This window comes from Diadema setosum, chromosome 9 (assembly GCF_964275005.1).
Source record: "Diadema setosum chromosome 9, eeDiaSeto1, whole genome shotgun sequence".
In the NCBI taxonomy this organism is placed as follows: domain Eukaryota; kingdom Metazoa; phylum Echinodermata; class Echinoidea; order Diadematoida; family Diadematidae; genus Diadema; species Diadema setosum.
In genome coordinates, this window is record NC_092693.1 from 19,912,546 (window position 1) to 19,925,147 (window position 12,602).

The following is a 12,602-nucleotide window of genomic DNA, read 5'->3' on the forward strand; positions in this document are numbered from 1 at the left end:
GAGGCACGGTGTTTACGATGGAAAAAAAAAAACTTATGACAACGACGAAAATGACCAAGATTCCATGGAAAAGTGCAACTTTACACAGCTAGTCTGTGGTCTATGTTAGTTTGATGCTGAAAGTGATGTTGTGTGGACGACACCCCGTGTGAATATTGCTTTTGTATATCCGTTCGCACTATTTCTTCTGGAAGAAATATTACGTAGTCTGTATGTTCGGTTTCAACGTGCTGATGTACTGTAAAAAAAAACAAAAAAACAGACATTGTTTTTGTACATAGAGTAGTGCTTGTTCTGTATCGAGATATGATATAAACCACATTGTTCCAGTGGTTTGGTTTGTTTTGTTTAATTTTGTTTTCTTTAAGGCTCTGAAATGATATTGACAATGGCACAAAGTCACCGAGACATCAATGTTTGAAGTAGTTTGGAGACAATGCTTTAAACTGCAAACAATGCAGTTTTAGACAACATTTTGCTTTGCGTTCTCTCCGAAGTTTAGCAAAAAACTTTCGACAAGTGTTTAGCAAGCTGGCATCATATTTATCTCTTTCTTGTTCGACACCATTTTGCACTCTCTCGTAGCTGATGTGCTCAACGCGGAAATTTCCCATGGTTTCTGACCTTTCTACATCTCGGTGGAATTTTTTGCCATACGTAGCCAGACATCATCTTCTCTCTGATAAAAAAAAAAAAAAACCCTCAAAAACAAACAGAAACACACCAATGGACAGGAAGTGACGTGTGCATTGTTCATTCACACAGGAAGCAATATTTTAGGAAAAGTACACCACAGGAATGGAAGAGCCTTTTATTTATTTATATTTTCAATTGATTCCAACAGCTCAATTAGTCACTCGACTAAATTGGTGGTTTCTCTATTGGTATAATGTGATGTATTCGTAATTTTGTCCCACGTTTGAAGCTGTTGGACAATCGAGAAACTATTGTCGCTAATTTCTTCTTTTTTTTATTCCCACAACCACATAGAAAGTGTAATGCACTTAAGGAAGGTCTATCAATATATAATTAAGCACAGATTATTCACAGTTGTAACCCAATATTACGTCGCAATTCAGTAATTGTATTGTATTTCACGAAGACGCATTGTGTGAAGTTGAGGTTTTTGATCGAAAGACTCGCTTGTATGAAACGAAGGTGCTGAATTGCGTTTTGTTTTGTTCTTTTTTTTGTACTGATTTTTTCAAAACACTAGATTAATCTTATATATCAGTCTTCCTGGTACGTGATTTAGTGATGAAATGTACCGACATTTTTTTAACAAGATCTCGAAATGTAAGTAATAAAGGTCATAAATTATGCCTCCATTGAAAGAAACATACCTCTCCTGGTTGTGATCTTGCTGTATTTGGTCTGTATCTTTATTGCTTTTTATCCCAAGATTAAGAGTTTCAATCCTTCAAGAATATATATTTATATTTGAATATTCATATCTATAACGTTTAAATTATTTACAAACATTGAAAAAACCCTGTAATCTGCTTTCGAGAAAACAAGAAAAAAACAACCTTATTCGATTTATAATTAGATGATATTTCATATCTCTTCAGCCGTTCCGCTGTCCGAGATTTCTGCTCATTTTAGGATGGTATGGAACTGAGTGTATGATATAACTGCATTTTAGGACTTTTGTTGCTTGCTTCAAGGAGTAGGAAAAAGGGAGAAATAGAAAATGAGGGAGAGCGAAGAAAGAGAGAGAGACCTTTTGAGTGAGAGGAAAAAATGGGGAGAGAAAGAAATGGAGGAAGAATGATGAACAGACAAATATTCGGAAACGGAGATAACAATATATGTTTGTCGGGGTATGTAGGCAAACACCAAGACAGTTGAACTTTACAATATGCTTATAAATCATTCGCAAAAAACAACAACCCACAATCAAACAAACAAAAATTCACTGAAAGGAAAATGACTCTACATTGAACCAAACTGATGCCGTCAATAATCGTATATGTATGTATGTATATATATATATATATATATATATATATATATATATATATATATATACATACATGAATATTTCATATATTCACGATATATTCACAAATATAAATATGTATATATCTATAAATAGGGATCGATCATGATTTACATGTATATATTATATACATATTACTATACATGCATAAAATTTTATACATATACACATATTCATATATATATACATATATATATGTATATACTTATTTAGTATTCAAGTCACATGAAGAGAAATAGAGGTAGAGAGAGAGAGAAAAAACCCCATGAACAGCTTCTTTTTTTTTCCCTGTTACTAATAGTACTTGACAGTATATGTACTTTTAAAATACTCAGTCTTTAAGTCTCAATCAAATTGCATACGTAAAATAATTAATCTTATATTTTGCAGAATGAAAGTTGGGAACGTATTAGTTATTAGCATCTCAGCAAAACATATTCTCGACCTGTGACGTGAACTTCGAAAGAACACTTATGTCACAATTCTTTTATAAGAAACACGGGGCAATATGTAATATTAAAGTAATACTCTCCATTTTGCCTTCATATCACAATTCTCTCATGATTAAAAGAAACACGGGTAATATATAATATTACAATATACTCTCGATATTGCCTTCATCACCAACCTTTTTAATTTCCAAAATATATGAACTCATTGTAGAAGTTTTCTTAATAAACCACCCATTGGAAAAGAGTAAAACGATCTTGCCTGAAATCGATACCTACGCTTGCAGTGTCAAGTTAGGGAAAAACCCTCAACAGTTTCATTGTCATTGTACAAAGAGTATCAATCAATATCAGAAATATTATTTCACTTATTTTTCCAATACAATGTTTTTCATTCTTCATGAACTTCAATTCAGGGGGAAAGGAAACATTGAGGTGTTTTTCTCACAGTGGTATTTAATTTATTGAGGTGATTCAACGTTCAAACAAATAAAATACCGTAATCATACTGATATCATGATTGCGTAGTATAAATTTAATTTCACAATTCAAAAAATTTGTATTTCTTTATATTGTTCTTTAGTTGCCTTTAATTTTGTTACCCTTTTCAAGAAATTTCAAATTAGTGATCAATTCTCTTTTGAATTCTGATAATAAGAAAAATCTGAACACAAAGTTGAATTGTTTTGGAGTAAGTAACATGTACACGCTACATATATCGTGAATTGTACGAAAATCAAAATTACGTTCGTGAGAATCACATCTTCATTTTCAACATCATAACCACTCGATAACATTTCCTCATCAATTCTAATATTAACATTGAATTGATTACTGATTATTTTTTTCGTTGTTGCCAGAGTCAGTTTACATGTGGGTAATGCACAACAAAGCACGAACAACTGTTTCAACAACTTTACAATGAATTCAAATCACATCTGATGTGAACCTCAATCGTGTCAATCGAACTACGTGTAGATTTTCCTTGAAAGGTAAAATCCTATGAAAAATTGAAATTATGTAGCTTTACTCAATTATGAAATAATTTTCCAACTTTCAATTTAAACAATCTACTGCACAATTATATTCTTCTGGAAGATTCAGTGTTTGTTGCCAAAATATAACACTTTTGGATAAGAAATTCTTGTTAATCAACCAAATAAGCATAAAACTGCTTCGTTGTGATATTGCAATGCCACCCAAAATAATAATCACAAATTCTATTTGAATCAATCTATCATCTTATATCATATGATTATCACATTTGATTAACACAAAGAATTCGTCAATATCAGATAATTTTCCATAATCCATTTCAATTAAATGATTGATCTTTACAACACTTTTTTCATGTCATTTAAAAAGATATATCATAATCTGTTTATTTTTTATATTTAAATTATTCCAAATAATTTCATCTTCAAATCTAGCTACTTAAAATATATCATGATGTAATTCAGCCTGTACTAAAGTGAGCAATTCTGAATGATATCGTCACTATCATTAATATTGTTAATAATGTCATTCATTATCGTATACTATCATTGTCTTCGGCATTTAAACCAAAGGAAGCAACAACATTTTGAGTAAATAGAATGAACGAAAAACAAACCTTGATAATTCTGCTGTTTTTATGTTTGGGGTTAATATCATACGTAAATTTCCTGCTAGGGTAGTCATGTACAATTGCAGAGAAGCTATAAAAAGAAAAATCATAACAACAACAAAACTGTTGTCTGTCGTCAGACCGATATGTGCGACATAGCACCTGGATGAATCATAAAATACCAGAGGTCGGCTTCAGAAGCCCGCCGCGACGGGCGGGCATTTAGCTGTATAGACAGAGACGAGGACGTGTCACTTGTGCTGTACAGTGCGCGACCACGTGCATTTTTAGCTGCGTTTTACCACACGGTTTGTAAAATGCAGCATTAATCTGCTGAATAGTGGTGCAATGTTAGATACACAGATAACAGCAACGGCTTTTCCGGGAAACAATACGTAAGATTAAACTGTGACTAACAGAGTAGGCCTACATCATGAATGCACATACCAAAGAGTTGTACTGCAGGCATTGTTGATACAGGCTACGTGAACAAGTTTACGGTAAAATACAGTATGTATAGGATAAACACCAACACAACATTCACCATTTTGCCAAAGCCGTGTGCCAATCATGCCATAGCTAAAAGCAAGAATAACATTGCATATACTGTCAATGCTATTTTAATAAACGTTCAGTGTGTATGCCAGCGGATGCCCTCAATTTTAGCTTTAAAAAATACTTAAATTTGTTTCTGAAAAAATGTGCCGACTGGAGCACCTGAGTAGCAACTTGAAATGTGTAAAAAAACATGATCATCACTAACACAATCACAAGAATACACATACATACACACTCCAAAACTCAGCATAATAGCATACCAACATAATCTTAAAGGCATAATTTACCATTTGCAGATGAAACAAAAACCCAGCATTAGTGATTTAAAATACTTGGTTCTAAAATGAGAGTTAGGGATAGAAACAACCACTGTAATTTTTTAATCCGTTGGATCAGTATAATCGATGTTAAGTATTGTTAGATACACACATGTGAACAATAGGTATAATAAAAATGTTTTCAGACTAAACCGTCTACAGTTATGGTTTATTGAGAAAAATACTGATATCTCCTTATATTTTAGGCTTCATTGCCAAAATTTTATATGGTAGGATTTTTGTGATACAACAGACGTACACATATGCATCAAATAATCTCATCTTGAAAACTATTTAACAAATCACTGCTCCTAAAGGTAAACAGGACCTGTAAAACCACGCAACACAATGACAGTCATCTCTGCATATCCCACGACGCTCTCCGTTGTTAAACTATGGTCAAATTTGGTATGCTTTGTATTCATTCCATCATGTCGCGGATGATTTACAATAGATTTGAAAGAACCGACTGTAGCAACTTTGTGATGAATAGGGATGGTATCCCTGGTTCACTGAAGCCTATCCTTCACTCTTGGATATCGAGGCATTACTTGCAGCTACAGGGCGTAACCCACATAATAAACATGTAGCCTACACATACACACACCCACACACTTTTTTTATTTGTTTTTCAATAATCTTTATTATTTGATTTATATAATTTCACACGACAACACATTCATCTTTAATGTATGCACACAATACACGCGCGCACCCCACCCACACACACAGCATGAATTGGTAACTCAACTTCTACATCTAAACAATCCTAAATTAAGGAATATCCCTCGTATCCGAAGTATAGTATAATTATATATATATATATATATATATATATATATATATATACATTTATTTATTTATTTATTTGTTTATTTATTTATTTATAAAATAGATAATGCGTGGTGGAAACTGTGTGATTTTTAGCCTTCATTGTCCACTGTCATTAAGTGTTTGAAACTTCTCTTCGTTTAATGCCATTCCTTTGGTTGAGACATAAATATATTTCATTATGATCCATTCAAATAAAATGGAATGTTTCTTTCGAAAGACGAGCCAACCGAAAGTATCATGTCAGCGTGTGTCATAACTTGGATAGAGAATTCTGTGCATTACACGTCGTCAGGAATGATAGGGCTTGGCGGAAATTCCTTGAGTTATTGATATTTGTTAAGAATGAAAGTTTTCATTGAAATCACGTTACTATCAAGATTAGCGCGAACGGAACACTATATATGTGACATTTCCTTGGATCAAACAGCTGGCAGAAAGCAATAATTTTATTATATACCAAAAAGTTTCCCGCGTATCAATTCAAACACGACAAAAATTAACATTTCTGCGAGGTTCATGTGACTCGGGAGGGCTTATGTTATTGTTTTATTTCTAAGGTAAAAAGCATCATGAAGAAAGTAATATATATATATATGTTTTACATATAAAGCTCTAGAATAAGAAATATATATATATATATATATATATATATATATATATATATATATATATATATATACTGAAGTTATTGTAGTGGACCCGGTTTTACAAAAAATATTACTATACGACCTATAACACGCAATATCGAAATTACAGCATTTTTAGAATACATCTGATTGAAGGGACGAGGAAGTGTGTGGTAACGTAGTGATAGTATATGGGAGAGTAATGACGAGTATCGTAAAGTGAGAGTGAAATGAGCATCACATGTTCCGAGAAACAGAAAGAACTCTTTGAGGGGAATTCCGAACCTGTTAAGTGTTATAGTCTGAAAATATAGCACATAGCGCAACTGTGACAGTTTCGTTTAAATCGGAAAAACTGAAAATTGAAAAGTTGTGAGGGGATGATATCGTCAGTTCACCACTTGCATAATTATTCATAATGACTGTTCAAGAACCGTTTCGTGAGAATTAGCGAAACTTGACAATTTTACAGATTTCTTAACTTTTTATCATATTTTAATCAAATTTTCATTGTTGTGCTAACCTATTATGATCAACTTTGATCACGCTCTTGTGGAAGCGTCTGTCCATTATAGGTGATGTTTTGTCAGATTTGGTAAGGTTTGGATACCAGTGAGTTGTCAAAAGCATATACACCCGTCCTATAATTTGGTCACAAGTGTACTATTTTTTTCTTTTTTTTTTCTGGTGAATGCCAATGTTAGATGAGTAATGAAATAGGCCAAGGTTGGCTTGTTCCACCTCCACTTCATTTACGAGTCACTTCATAATATAAACAGACTTGCTGTTCTGCTTTTCCGTCGTGTTGAACGATCTAAAATACACGAATTACGATTCACACAGTAACGCTTCACTGTTAATTAGTTGTCACCATTTTATTTTCGCCTACAGCACAATAGTATAAAAAGATAGCATCCGTACACTGGGTACACGGAAACATACCGTACATACTGTAGATGTACAATGTATTAAGGATTGGTCGATTATCAAACCATAGAAGGATTACTGTGCTTATGTGACCACGTGAATTTTCTTTTCAAGACATATTTAGGGGAGGGGGGGGGGTGGGCTCAATCAATAGTTGCCTGCTTCTCTTTCGTAGACGAAACGAGTTTACTCTCTAAATGGAGGAGAAACATATTATGATGATAATAGGGCCTATATACTCCGACTGCATTTATCATTGGTCAAAGAGGCGCTATCTAGCTCTTGTTTTTGTATATAATGCAGCGGCTCCCCACACACAATCTAGGATGACAATCGATGTGGTAGATATTCCTGCGACACTTAATCTATTTGGAGAATGGGATCATTTTCTTCATGAGAGTTATCATTTTAACCTCCTAGATACTTCTTCTTCTTCTTCTCCTCCTCCTTTTGTCTTCAGAGGAATCATTTTTATGCTGAGCACGCGAGATGACTGAGTTGATATCTGACGATGTGAGATGACTGAGTTGATATCTGACGATGTGAGATGACTGAGTTGATATCTGACGATGTGATGTGCCAAAGCCATTTTTGAGCGAAATTTTGTGATGCTGTGTAGATATCTTAGCAAAGAGAGTTACTATACCTGTGACAGTTTTCGTTTTGTCCGTAGATCCAAGGTATAGCACCATTTTAGTGTCATCAGTGGGAGGTATTACTCAAGTCCTTGAAAGTAGTGATAATGGCGCCAAAAGCCACGTCTTACTTGTTATTGACCTTTCAATAACCCGCCCTTCGGTAAACTTATTAATAGATCATCTCGTTCGTCTGTCAAATATAATCTGCATAGCATTCTGTTGACCTAGGTAATCGAACCAAGTTCTCGTCTGTTATCTTTTTGATGGACTCTCTGTCTCGACGCACTGAAAGGCGGCGGGCAAAAAAATGTCGTCTGCTATCTGATGACGGCCTAAATGGAGGACCACATTGAAGTCGCTCGTCGTTGAATTCCTCGGAAACCGCGCGCTCCAGTTTTTTGTCTTCTTGTGGTTTCTTGCTTCTCTTCAGATGTGGTCTCTTTTCGGTATTTCTCTTTCTCTTTTCCACCCTACTCACGACCCCCCCCCCCCTCCTCCTTCTCGTTGAACAATGCTTTACTTTGAGATTTCCAGGTAGGAAAACAGTGGTGTCTTTGTACCTTGTGTCTTGTGAGTCACGCTGGTGGTATTTCTTTGTGCACGTAGGACACAATATTTTTTTTCGACGTCTTGTTTTCGGCGTTAAAGGACGTTTTGAAGATAACAGTGATGATAGCTGGAACTACTGTATGTAGCAAACAAAACATGTTGATAAATCAGCTTTCTACTTTGAATGCCACGACGCTCTTACTGTAATACTTACACGACTCTATCTGTACGCGTATATGCCAGGCTCCATATTTCAAAGACAAAAGCTGCATATTATTACGCATATTTCACATTGCTTGCATAGCAGACGCATGATTCCTAATTCGTCCAATTATCCTTTGCCTACAAACATAGTACATGTATAGCTTTATTTCAGATCGGTAATGAACAGAAAGTTAGCACTAGCTTATCATGACAAGATCGTGATTGTGGTGTCGACATGCTTGATATTATATGCAAATGGATATCACTGAAAGCAATAGGGGGAAGCAACGAGCAGGTTTACTTCCCCTATAATATACGCATCATCATTTTCTGTTGACCCCTTGTGTACTATGATAGTATATATCCGGAGTGCCAATCGGCGCAGAAAACATAGCGTTGTACACACTCTCCAAAGTCCCTGCCACAGAAAGGGCTACCCCCCCCCCCCCCGACAGGGGTGGGGCAAGTATATACCACTTAGCATATGGGTAGCAAGCGAAACTACATGTATAAGAGGCGGTTGTCGATTTCATCTCCTTGATGACAAGAAAACCGTGACATTAACGCAAATCCGGAAATCATGGTATAAACATCGAGTCCTCTCACTATATCATTTAAAGCAGCTATACTACAATCATAAACAAGATGTAGAGAGAATATAGTCCTTTACACAATGCCAAGGAGGGATATAGTGTTCAAGTTAAGAGGAAATTATCTTCACGAGCAAAAGTTTAACAGTCAAATTATTAGAATAGTATGCTTTCTATGTGCGGAAAATAGAACTGTTTTAAGTTCAAAGTCGGCTAACGTCTTTTGCAAGTTATTCAGATTCCCCCTTAGTTTCATTACCTGATTTTGTACGACATAATTCCCTTGACCTCGTCGGGGATTATTCAAGCATTCAGGATTATTAGGGGGATGTGAAGAATAAAAACATTTTTAGATATTTTATGCGTGAGGGTGATGTGCAGTGGAGGTGTTGTCGTATCTTTGAGATCAGCATCAATACTGAAATTGAGGGATAATTGTGGTAAATGATGTGCATGATTTCTAATGGTGTCAAACTATGATTCTCATAATGTCTTGATTCTTATCATAGTAACAAATTATATTCGCTTCATTTGTTACTGTCTTCAATCTACCCTGTCATATCAGGCGAATATTACGAATGAAAAACGGTCAGTTTAGAGACTATTTCACCTTGTTTGACGGCACCGTCTAGGCCATACTTGTTAACTAATGCATAAAGAAACACTGACGTGACTGAAGCATGTACAAGTTTTCAAAATTATCCATACTGACTAAAATGACTGACTGACTGTCGAAATCTGTAAACATAAATGTCACAGAAGCATTGTTTTTTAATAATTTACTGTTATTCTCTGTCATATTCTTGCGCCTTCGCCCATAAAAGTAATTTTAGATATAGTGATAGCATGCATGTGATAAATACCACGCAAATGGGGTCAAAAGGGACCTGAGTTTTCGATTCTAGCAGAATCTTCGCAACTCAACTCAGAAAATTTTCAATGATGTAACGTTGTTGAACAGTGGTCAATTTGACTACTCATCGCGAAACGTGCAATGTCGCGTCATCCTAAACAGGAAATCATGCGCGACGGTATGATGACGGCCGGCAAACAAAAGAATAAGGGAATAATATCCCCGTTTTTGTTTGTTGGGGTTTTTTTTTACTAGCAAATTGATGTCAGTTGCATATCAACATACTGCTGAGTAGTGGCGATGCAGTGTCATGGTAAAGAAGAGAATTTTGCAGTGTGTTTTCTTTTTTTTTGGACATAATTATCATAATACTAACTTTCACAGTTGTCACTGACTGGTTCGTGAAGAAAAATTATGAATCGGAGGACACGTAAATTGTTTGTTTGTTTGTTTGTCTTAAGAACAAAACAAATGAATGGGAAAAAAGAAAAAATGTAATAATTTATCGCTCTCTTTTGTCCCAAGGGACGTATCAGTTTCTCCGTTTTCAAACAAACAAACAAACAAACAAGCAAACATCAAACGAAAATACGAACAAACTGTTAAAGGAACTCTGCTGGTCAATGGCGGATTTAACACAACCTGTAAAAAATAAGAGTAGTAGAACATAATCACGTGTTTTCAATCCGTAGTATAGATAATGGTCCGGCATCACCTCTGGAATCGTTTGTTTGTTTGTTTGTTTGTTTTGAGGGGGGGGGGGGAGGGAGGGGATGATAAATCAAAAGAAACGAAAATAGAAATAGATTGTAGAAGAAACTTATTTCACCATGAATGAATGCGCTTAAAACCAACACAGTTTGTTTGGTATGAATGTATTGGCTCCTATTATTTCTGTTGATTGCATTTTGTGTTTCCCCTGATGATCAAACCGTAAGGGGAATCGTAAAGTCATGGACAAAGAGTTTTCTGACCAAATATATTCTCTGCCGATTTGTCAGTCAGTCCCCCCCCCCCCCCGTCTATCTCCTCAGCTATATTTATCTGTTTGTCTACATACTTCTCCCCGCCCCCCTCCCCCCCCCCCCCCATCTCTATACATTTCTTTCTTCTTCTTTTTTTACCGTATTTGTCATTAGCACACACTTTCCTGGTTGGTTGATCAGTGGCTGATAGTCATTTCCAAAGCGCTGGACACAGCCAACCACTAGTCACGTGCTTTAGGCACGAACCATTTACCAAAAGTGAAAATGCATCTTTGTGTGTTTGTGTGTGTGTGTGTGTGTGTGTGTGTGTGTCAAATCGCCAAACTTCCTTTGTAAAATCACGCCATTTCTCGCTCGCCACAAACTTGTTCCAACTCGTCTGAAGAAGAAGAAGAAGAAAAAAAGAAAAGACCCAAAGCCAAAGTGAAGCGTGCAATCTACATTTCCGGTATTTCGTTATCAAATTGTGTCTATACACGTATTCTGGTTTTGTCTTGTCTGCGAATTTTATGACTCAGGGCTATAGCCGTATAGCAACGTCGCCCCGTCTCGTTTGTAGGATGCGATAGCAGCAAGATCCACCAGGTCCAATATGCTATGTGCTGATTAGCGCTGCCCGTTGACAGCATTGCAACTTGCATGAAGCATAATGTGAGTCAACTTGAGGTCGGCAAATATCGGAATCGGAAGGGGTCGTACAGTCGGTCTAGGTTGGTCTCTGGAAAGAAAATGATTCAACTCTTAACGGTTAATCCTACACACTTTGTGTGTGTGTGTGTGTGTGTGTGTGTGTGTGTGACAGCGTTCTTTGAGTATTCGCCACCACAAAAGAGGAAATTATTAATAAGGCCCACGAAGTGTTATTCTGGTTTGTGTATATCATTTTGAAAATGTTACCATGGCGTGTAATATCCCCCCGCATAACAAGGGAAACGGGATAGACAAGAGTACTACGTGTAGATTATTATATCTGTGGTGTGAACAACGATTTTGGTTTTTGCGCGGTCAATTAGTGTATACGGTCTATTTTCGTGACTTGTCCTTCGCACGGGTATCGATATGAAATGCGGCGTATACGAACTGCTCGTATAGACGTGAAACACAATAAACATTTCATATTGTAGCAAGGTTTTTTTAAAGTGAACTAAATGCTTTGTTTTGCAACGCAGCTGAATTCTCAAGAAGAATTATTTTGTCATATTGTCGTCTTATTGCGTATGATCAAAAGGTTCCATATGTATATATACCAAACAGGCGTGATTTTGTAAAGCAAATGAGTTACACTTATAGTTACAACTCTTTGACGGCACTTAATTGTAAACATTGTAATCATACAGCTGTAATGACGCACACACACACACACACACACACACAAACCCAGACACACACACATACACATACATACAAGCATACTCACACACTTTCCCCCGTAATAAACTATCAAGATTTCATTCAAATCGTAC

At 35.8% G+C, this 12,602-nt stretch overlaps 1 protein-coding gene across 1 annotated transcript in view; it reads left to right on the plus strand.

Annotated features, from left to right (window-relative positions):
• Positions 1-12,602, plus strand: part of LOC140233051 (core-binding factor subunit beta-like) — a 71,225-nt gene that overhangs the window by 23,717 nt on the left and 34,906 nt on the right. The window lies entirely within an intron of this gene.